Genomic DNA, 10,381 nt, shown 5'->3' on the forward strand with positions numbered 1-10,381 from the left:
AATCACTTTTGATGAACACAAAAGACTTAATCCAGTTTAAATTAGTTTAATAAGTTTTACGGGTGGCCTTTTAACCAATTTTTGCAAGCAATTACTATTTAACTTAGATGGCTATTATCTATGGTGTTGGTGGTCATTTAGAATAATTTGTTTTTCTACTTAGTCTTAGGAAAATCTAAAATTTGTTTATTTCCCTTATAAGAAGCTACAAAAACATTTAAGAAAAAACATTTCTTTGTAGTATCTAAAACAACAATAATAGTATAGATTGTAGAAATAGAAATAGAATAATCAAATAGTAAGGATAGAAACAATTAATTGATCATCCTCTTTTTTAACTCCATTGCAATCTATTAGAATTGGCCCTTGTGAAAAGATTTTATATATTGTCAAATCTTGATAGATTAAGACCAATGAGCTCATTTTCAACTTGCATATTCTTATTTTGCTTCACAAAGAGACCCTTCGGAAAAGTCTAAATGTCATTTAGTATGTTGAAGATGCAACGTGATATCAAAGATCTAAAGAAATGGACAAAATCAAAGTACCAACAATTTCATCTCACCTAGCAAGTTATATTCTTCTTTCGACAACACTTTTGGGTTCTCAATCTATGTGGAATTTGATCCATTCCAATATCAACTTGAGCAATTTGACATCTATTTGTGATTTCTCTTCATGATGATTAAATGCATTCAGAACAACATTTGAAAAATATATGCTAAAATCATAAAATAGAGGAACAACAATTTATTTTTGACAATACAAGCAATTGACCCCTTTATTCAAAAGAAAGTTCCTTATTTTTAGGAAATTTACAAAAGAATATGCCAAAAGTACTAAAACTGAGTTAGACTAAAATTACAAGTGAACATGTAGATCAAGAGCTCTTGAATACCTTTATGATGTCACAAGAATCACAAAAACAGGGACAAGAACAGAATTGTGAGCTTAAAGGATAAGAAACTAGATTTCACCACAAGAAGCAAAAATTGGTATGAAACAAAAAACTAGAAAAAATATTTTTCTTAGCTACTAAACTTACAAAGCTAGCTTTTTGGTGATGTCTTGTTTTCATAACGTAGCCCAAATGGTTTCTTGTATGTGCAAATTTTAAATTGAGGGCCATGTTTGGGCATATGAAGGGCAAGGTTGGCCCTTGGTATTGGTCGTCGAACTCCATTTGACCAAGTGGGTTCAAGTAGAGCTCTTAAAGTTAGAAAAACACATGTTCTCAGTTGTTACATTTGGCAATGGATCTAGATGGAGCCTTGGAGACAAAAAAAAAAGGACATTCCACACATGCCTTTAGATCATTTTCTACAAAGCAACCAAAATTCTCAATTTATTGTAATTAATGATTAATTAGAAAAAATAATGTATTCATTTTATTTTAATTTTTAATTAATTGACAATTTCAAGAAATGGTACATTTTGGGTGTTCTGTAAACATTGCTTGAATTTAGCCCTCTTGTTAGCTACATGATCATGGAAGATGCTTATTTGAAATTGATTGCCAAATGAAGACCAATTTTTTTTAATTAAGTAAAACAGGTTTTGAAGGGTGCCTGAAACCCTTTGCACATCAGAATATTTTCAATGGAGCCCAAACAAAATATACAATAGACTAGAAGTGAAATAGATCACCAACCAAAATAAGGTGACCAAGGTGGCCTCACAGATAACACAGTACACTTTTACCACCTCATAAAACTCAATAGAACCATTTAGAACCCTTTAATCCCAAAAGAGTGAGATCTAAGAAGTCGATCAGATGACTATTGGGAACGTTTGTATTTTTTTTCCTTTAACCTTTGTCCAACCTTCCTCCACCAGAGAAGCCTCCTCCCAAACCAAAGCATCGACATCTGACCCAACTGGAGAAACAAGCAAAACCTCACTAGAAAAAATTGCCCATAGGAACTTGACCCGTAGAGGGAGGGGCACCCTCGACATCTACAATCAACAATGAATCAATAGCCTAGTCAGACAAGGCAGAGCTACAGACACTCGCAGCAACCATAGTCACAAGGAAAACCATAGAAGCAAAGTCTTTAAGGATAGAATAATGTTGAACCAAAGCCCCAGACCACCAAGAAGGTCTTTTCTTTGATTTCCTCATTTTCGTAGGGCAATGCATTGCAATATATCCTGTCCTGGAGGAGACCTTACAATGCAAAGGAATTCCTTCATAGTCTAGAGTATGAATCCAAGAACCATTAGGGACCTCAAGTTTGATCTTCTCAGGGAGGCTCTAAAAAGTATCAACCACCACGAGGATGTGAGCATAAGTAGTATGCATGATATTAGAAGATTTAGAATCCACCATTTGGGAGTCACCGATGGCATCACCCACAGCTTCAAGAACCGAATCCAGCCACAGGTGAAGGTGAACATTCGAGAGCTTGACCCAAAGAGGCATACAAGAAAAAGATTCATATATAGGGTCGAAACCCTCGTGCCAGGGTTTGGCCAACAAAGGGTAATGATCCTCCTAACTAAAGTGACTACACAAAATAGCCCTCCTGTTGTCGGCAACATCAAATTTTACTATGAGAAAGCCCTTAGCCATAGGGTAAATTTGGACAAATTCAAAAATCAACAGGTCTCAGTGCTTAGAAATCCAAGCATGAAGAGCTTGAAGGGAAGGCCATAAGCCTTGAAATCTGAAAATAGTTGCCCTCTCAAACAAGTCCTCAATTGTATGAGTAATTTCTTCGGCAATATCATCCTCCAACTCCAACCAGATAGGTTTGGAAACCATGACAGGAGTCACAACCAAGGAAAAACTTGGGCAATCCACAGTCAGAACCCCCAAACCATGGACAATGGCTTCAAAATCTGCCACATCCACAAAAGAGGCAACATTGCCACCAACAACAGAAGCATAAAACCTAACCCCTGATCTACTGTCGGAAGAAACAGGTTGAGCGGATGGGACCCCAATGGCCAATTGGCCCAAGTGATGGAGGGAGCAACGAGCTAGGAGCAGCCAATAAAAGTGCAAAATAATGAAGACCAATTGTTGATTTCAAAAAGAAAAGTCTTTAATTGATTAAATAAAGCAATTCATGCCCAATGGTGTAGGTTCTTACACCAATGATGCAAATGGGTACAATGATGTAGTTTGCAAAATATTTTCTTGAGGTGTTGATTTCATCTCATCAACACTTGTGGATACAACTAACCCTAACAATGGTGTATCCTATGTATGGATATGTACAATTAGGACTCCATACAATTGTAAAATAAAATGTCTTTCAAGATACTCTTAAATCCTAAAAATATGCTTGAAATTTTGCCTCCAATATATTGTCGCACATATGCAAATAGGCCTTATAAAGTTGCCACAATTTAACAATGATGTTCATTTTGTCTTGACGTGTATTTAAGAGAAGCTTCTACCCAATTATCTCTTAGATTTGAGAAGTGACTTACAAACTTGAAGCTCTAATACCATGTTAGAGTCATTAATGGATTCAACACCTATAGATCACTTGTGAAACCAAAAGATGTCTTCATTAATATATTGTCTAATTATGTGCTTAATGACTAAATTTATTTTGAAGGCAAAATTTGCATGTGCTATCTTGCTTATATAAGGTTAGTATGTAAGATTAGACAAATCCGAGGCAATATCTCAATCCTTTGAGATGAGACGACTCAAGGTCAACGAAGACCTTGAATGATTCTTACTTCCCTAACTAAACAATTGAGCATGTGCAAAAAGACTCTCAATCTACCTTGCTAATGCTAGAAAGTGGTAAAATGGATTGGAAAAAAACGTTATTGACATCAATAACCAATGTTTTCATCGCAGTTAAAGTAACACATTGAAAACTCAACTTTCCAAGAAAGTTTCATTCTCTTTACCATTGGTGATATCCATTTCCCATATTATATTTGTATTTATTATTTATTTCCTTATCTCAATAAGATAATATTATATTATTTTCTTCATTTTATAGTAAAAAAAATTCAAATTCTATTTTACTTATATGGAGTCATGCCAAAAAAAATTGAAATTAATAAAAGCAATTCAATTGTATGACATTTCTAGACAACACAAAATATAGATTGTAATACAAATTACAAATGATAACATAGATGCATTAGTGTTTGAACTACAAAGCTTCTATACTTAAAAATAATTTCAACTCTAGTGTGATGTCCTTTTTGTGATATGACATTTAATTTATAAATTAAACAAAACATAACAATTATTACCATTTAAAAAGGCATGAAATGAAGAGTTGTGATTCCTTGGAACTTGAGATAGTAAAGGGAGATCATTTAATTTAATGACATCCATTCTTCAATTAATAATCATTGAAATAAGGAAGCAATCAATCAGTTTAGAAATGAATAATTATTTTCCAAAGATAATAATTAAGTATGAATAGGTGTACTTCTTTCAAAGGGATAGAAATCATGAGAGGTTGTGAGTCCCTTGAGAATAAGATATAAAAGGAAGGTCATATTCTCGAGAGGAGATCATCAAATGAAGAAGGGAGAAAAAAATTAAGCATGTGAATCAAGTAAGGATTAATAGATAGGAATCAGAAGAAAATTTAAAAAGTAAGTATTTCAAAGGGCACATAGAGGCTTCACTTTGTGAACTTGGGTTATAGCACGTGTATTGGTAGCATACTAAAGAATCTCCTTATTCTAAAAATATATTGTCCTATAATCCCTTCTTCTTACCCACTCCTAATACACAAACCAAGCTAAAATCCCTCTACTTTTGGCTAGATATTTTTTTCTTTAGCATTTTTCATATCTCTTTATATTTATATCTATATTCAAACTATTGTTAGCTATTGCAAGCATCTTAACCCTATTGGAGCTTTTCAAATTTTGAGTTAACTTTACATTTGAAGTATCTCGAGTAGTTCTCTCTATCACCCCTCACAAGTCATCACTAAACTTTTGTGTTTAATCAAAAGTATGGAGAGATGTTTACAAAGGTTGAAGCTACATAAGTTTTCTTTCAAATGTGGTCAAAACTTAGATCAAACTTTTTCCATAGGTCATTATGAGATTTATATGATTTGATCCCAAAAGAGTGAACCATAAGTTTCCACATAACATTTGAAAAGTTCTTAATAACTCAATTTGTCTTGGTTACTATATATTTTGGTTACATCATTCCAAAATGTGCAAATTATCTTAGTATGATTCAAAATAAATATATAGTAACGATCTTTTAATTCACTAAAGCCTTTGACTTTTATCTCACCTTTATTTACAAAAGATAATGCTTAGTTAGACAAATAGTCTACCTCTTTATTACCTTCCCAGTATTGGAAATATAAGAGGAGTAACTAAAAGGGGAGGGGTGAATCAATTACCACAATAATAAATCTCAGATCCCTTAGATGTCAGACTATTGAAAATATTGATGCTCAGTAAACACACAATCACTCGGTTTAAACTAGAAAATGTTGTAACTTGACAAACACTTAACCAACTTGGCAATTGTTTAACATGAAAATCTTAACATATTATCTATGATTAATCTTACTTTACTGAGTTACATACAAATAAAATAAATAGCATGAACACAAGTGACACCAAGATTTAACGTTAAAACCCAATTTGGGAAAAACCTCCAATTCCAACTAGTTATTGATTTTCACTTTTCTGAAGTGAGCCCTATTAGGATTCAACCTTGTTAAAGGTTACAAAACACACTGTTAGGTGTGAACCTATTAGAGGATTTGATCACCCTATCAGGACTGGCCTTATTAGAGGTCTTTAAGACACTTCAAATAGAAATGTCACCTTGTTAGAGGATTTTAAAATAGTTGTTAAGCCAACTCTATTAAGAGATTTAGATCATTGCTACAATGGTTAGAAAGTAACAATGAAATAACCTAATTTCTGATGTAACTGAATTGTTGATTACAAATCTCAGTTTTGGCTTATATACTTGATCCTTTTTAATTGAATGTATTTTTGCATCTCAACAAGGATATTATGCTCATCCTTCTAATTTGCTTCCTCTAAGCATCTTCAAATCTTCTATTTATGTTCCACACTTTCAATTCTCAACTTGATCTTATATCTATATCTTTCACATTGTCAAGTCAACTTGAATACAACTTAGAATACTTAATATTCATCTCCTCAATCGGCTAGAACCAACAAATAAATTAATTGAACTCAATATGCCAAAACAAGAAAATCCTTTGTTAGTCGGTCCTGCTCAATAGACACTAACTCATAAACAATTTTCCTGTGTTAACCAAGTGAACTTAGTTAATATTGCATATTCATAGAGTTCCTTTGGTAACCAAGTGAGCGTAGTTAACACTAGTTCTATCCAACTCTTCGTTCATTAACCAGGTGAGCTCAGTTAACACTAGTTCCATCCAACTCTTCTTTCATTAATCAGGTGCACTTGGTTAACACTCATCTTCTGCAAACTTCTCTTTGACACTCGAGTGAACTGGCTAGTCATTGTCTTCTGAACTTGACAAACTCTGGAATGCTCAACAAATATAGGAAATTGTCTTCATCGCTTGAGTGAGCTAGACATACATTGACTGGCAATGATATGACATATAGTGTAACATCAAAGACAATACATAATTAACCAATTTTTTTCAACACCCACTTCATATGAGTAACTCTAAATTTAACCAAATCTTCTAGTTGATCACTAATCAAAATTATCTACTTGTTCAAATACCAAGCCTTTGTATCCCCTTTCCTAATTTCTTGAGTGATAATATGTGAATCACTTTCTTAGTCTAATCTCCTTACCCCTAAATGTTTTGCCACCTTATTTGTTGTTAATGTTGCCTCATCCTTTGCAACATTATTGGTACCATCTTCTAACCTCTTCCCTTCTAAAGCTATAGTCTTCTCATTACAATCATGAATAATAAAACTTGCTCCTGAAGGCCCCATTTTATCTTTAGATGCCCCATTAAAGATAACCTTCCACCACCCAATTTGTGGTTTCTACCAGACAATTGGATTACCACCACAAATACTTGGAGAAACTTGGTACTCTCCATTAACAATGTATTTAACTATGATTTTAGTTTAATACCAAATTAGCCATTTATTTTGTAATTTATACTTTTGAACTACAAAAAATGAGTAGAATTTGGTCGTTTTTAGTCACATATAATTGTTTATTTGCCAAATTTTAATAGTGATTACAAATAATGACCCCCCAAAAGATGAGAAAATTATGGAAGGATGCCAGATGTTTGTTAATCCTAGGTATGGGTATTTCATCATGCATTGCATTTGAAAACTTGAAAAGATGTGACAATAAAAATTGCAAAATAAATGATTTAAAGTAGACAAATTATGATATGCATCTAAATTTAAACCAAATGATAACACCTTAGCTATTTGGTTCCTATACCCATCAAAGAAGATACATGTAACAATTGAGAAATTTCAAGATATTCTTGGTCATTTTATGGTATATAGATTGGAGAATGTAACTCCCAAACAAGTTGTAGATTTAATGTTAATACTATAATCTTTAACCAACCCAATGTTGAAGAATTATCTCATCTAGTTGCATAGTTGAAGACCTAGAACAAGGAGCTCAAAGAAATATCAAGTTTTTCACCTGGGAAGGATCTATTATTGGAGGTTGAATTGGGAATTTCTAAAATGGAAGTTGATTCTAGTTTGGAAAATGAAGAAAATAATAGAAGTATAATCACAATCAATTTTTGCTTAATAGAAAAATAATTCTTCGAACAAATAGTTGATGGCTTCTAGATATAAATTGGCTCGAGATAATTAGAGTCAAGTTTTAGCAAACTCTACCCAATTTAGAACTCATTGATGAAAGGTATCAAAATATTATAAAATTTATTCAATAGCAAAGAAATTTAGAATTTGATTTGAAGATAGCTCTCAAAATATTATACAAAAAGTTACTTCTACAGTGTGTGTGATTGTTGTGAAAGGAAAAGCAATAGATGTTGATTAGTGGGCTAAAAAGGTTTAAAGGGTTAATGAGGCTAGTAGCACAATAGATGAGGTGGATTCTCACTTGGTGTAGCATGTTAAGTTTCACCAACATATAGTGAGAGCTTATAAAAGGTTCAATATCTTGAAAGACACGACCTCTTCCCCATTTATTAGTTCCTACCTTTGGCAGGAAAGTAATGGACTCATGAGGTTCCATATTAGTTACATAATCTAAAAATTTCAACATATACTAATGTTTGCAAAAGCTATATTAATTTGCATTTTTTTTGGAATTGAAAAATACAATTTTTTTAAAATTGTATTGGCTCATGATGAAAAAGGCAATGAAAAAATTCAATTGCTTCAACAAAAATACAAATATTTTTTCTAACACTTCTATTAATGAATGCATTAATTTCAACTTTATCTTTTCCACATTTGTGACAAGTGGATAAACCTTTTTTTAAAAACAATCATTTTTCTAACACCTCTATCAATGAATGCATTAATTGCAACTTTATCTTTTTCACATTTGTGACAAGTGGATAAACTTTTAAAAAAACAAATCATTTTTACTATCCACCTCACAAATATGTCTAATCAATATTAATTATTTCTATCTATTTTCCTTACAAAGTTCGAATATAGACTTCAATGTTTTATATGGGTGAACCCACAATAATGGGTTCCACTTTAGTGCGACGAACAAAAATTAAAAAAATTGCAAAATGAGAAATTGAGTTTACTATATGTTCGCACAAACACACTTATTGTGTTCGCGCGAATTTTTTTTTTAATCATGTTCGCACGAAGATTCTGCGTATGTTCGCGTGAACATATGTGATAAATATGTTTGCACGAACATGCAAAATCACAAAAAAATTAACCTTTTTTCCATTTTCTTTTCCTCTTTTGACTTCCATAATTGCAAGAGAATGATCTCCTACTATAAAATTAAAAATGTCAAAATGTTCTTCTCGGAGCAAGCTTTCCAATGACTATAATTTTAATACATAATTTAATCATTAAGACTTTCAAATATGAGTTTAACTCATTATAGGTTCATTACCGATTGAACATCAACCGACTTTGACACCTCGGAAAAATTAGTAAATTAGGTCAAATTTTTTTTGAAAAATATGGAGGAACTAGCTTATTGAGATACCTTTCTATTCAAAAAAAAATGGTTTATGATAAATTGACTTCAAATTATCTGTGTCAAACGGAACGTATATCTGAATTACGGTTCATGTCACTTCAAAACTTCATAAACTATACAATATTCAACCAAAATAAATCAAACCAAATGCATCCTCTGGATATTGATGTTACAAATCTAAAGTCGAAAGAATTACTTCATTATCATTTCTCGAAAAAAAGTTATGTGTGTCAAACAAATTGTCACTTTTTAAAATATTGAATTTTATTATGTACCACTTTTCGGAGGAGATAAAAAAAATTGACATAAATAAATTTGTTTTTAGATTAAAAAATATGATTGCAAAGTAGGAACAAAGTACTCAAAATCACTAGTTTATGTCATCTTGAAATTATTTATAGTTTTGAAGATATAGTCACTTGAACGTGATGTTTGTTGCAAAAATATTGATTTCAGTGTCAAAATTGGTCAAAAAGTGGAACCCATTATTGTGGGATCACCCATATTTCTTATTTTAAATATATTTATTACTAGTTTTACATTGATGTTTATTTTTGTAATTTGTAAAATTTTATTCAAATATAGATATTTTAATCAAATATGAAGTTAAATATATTTCTTATTTTAAACACATTTATTATCTTCTACTGTTTTACAATTTTGCCCATTTTTTTAATACCATTAATATTACCCCTCAAACTTACTACATATCTTGGTACTTTGATTTAAGTAATCAACATTTTTTTTAAACTAACACTTGCACCCAAAGTAGGTGCAAGGGGTATGCCGATAGCAAAAAACTATAAATTTGCATAAGATGGCATTATAACTTGTGGTTGAATGCCCAAATACAACATAATTCAAAACCTTAAGACACATCAATTGTTGTTTTGTCATTAGGCATGATTTCTTCAATGAAGCCAAATTATGTTTGATATGTTCTTGTAGCTACATGTAGTGCCTCTCCCATTTGAATTTTGTAAGTCATCCTGATGGATGCAACCTTGTTGATCTTTTGTTGTGATGGGATCATGATTGTGACCCTGAGTGATCTACACTGTTGAGGTGTTTGGATTTATGTTTCTGTATCAGTTGCTTTGATTATGCTTTTGACTGATCTTTGAGATTATGATGTGATTTTTGGTTCACTAAGGTTTGTGCCAGTGGTTACCAGGATCGATGTGGTATCATAAGGTTGTTCCGTGATTACCTTGAGATGTGTGCAGAGATTGCACTATGTTCTATTAGCATGCTACACTGGACTGGGTACCTGTA

This window comes from Cupressus sempervirens, chromosome 2, assembly GCF_028749045.1.
Source record: "Cupressus sempervirens isolate cs-2001-9-10 chromosome 2, ASM2874904v1, whole genome shotgun sequence".
NCBI lineage: Eukaryota > Viridiplantae > Streptophyta > Pinopsida > Cupressales > Cupressaceae > Cupressus > Cupressus sempervirens.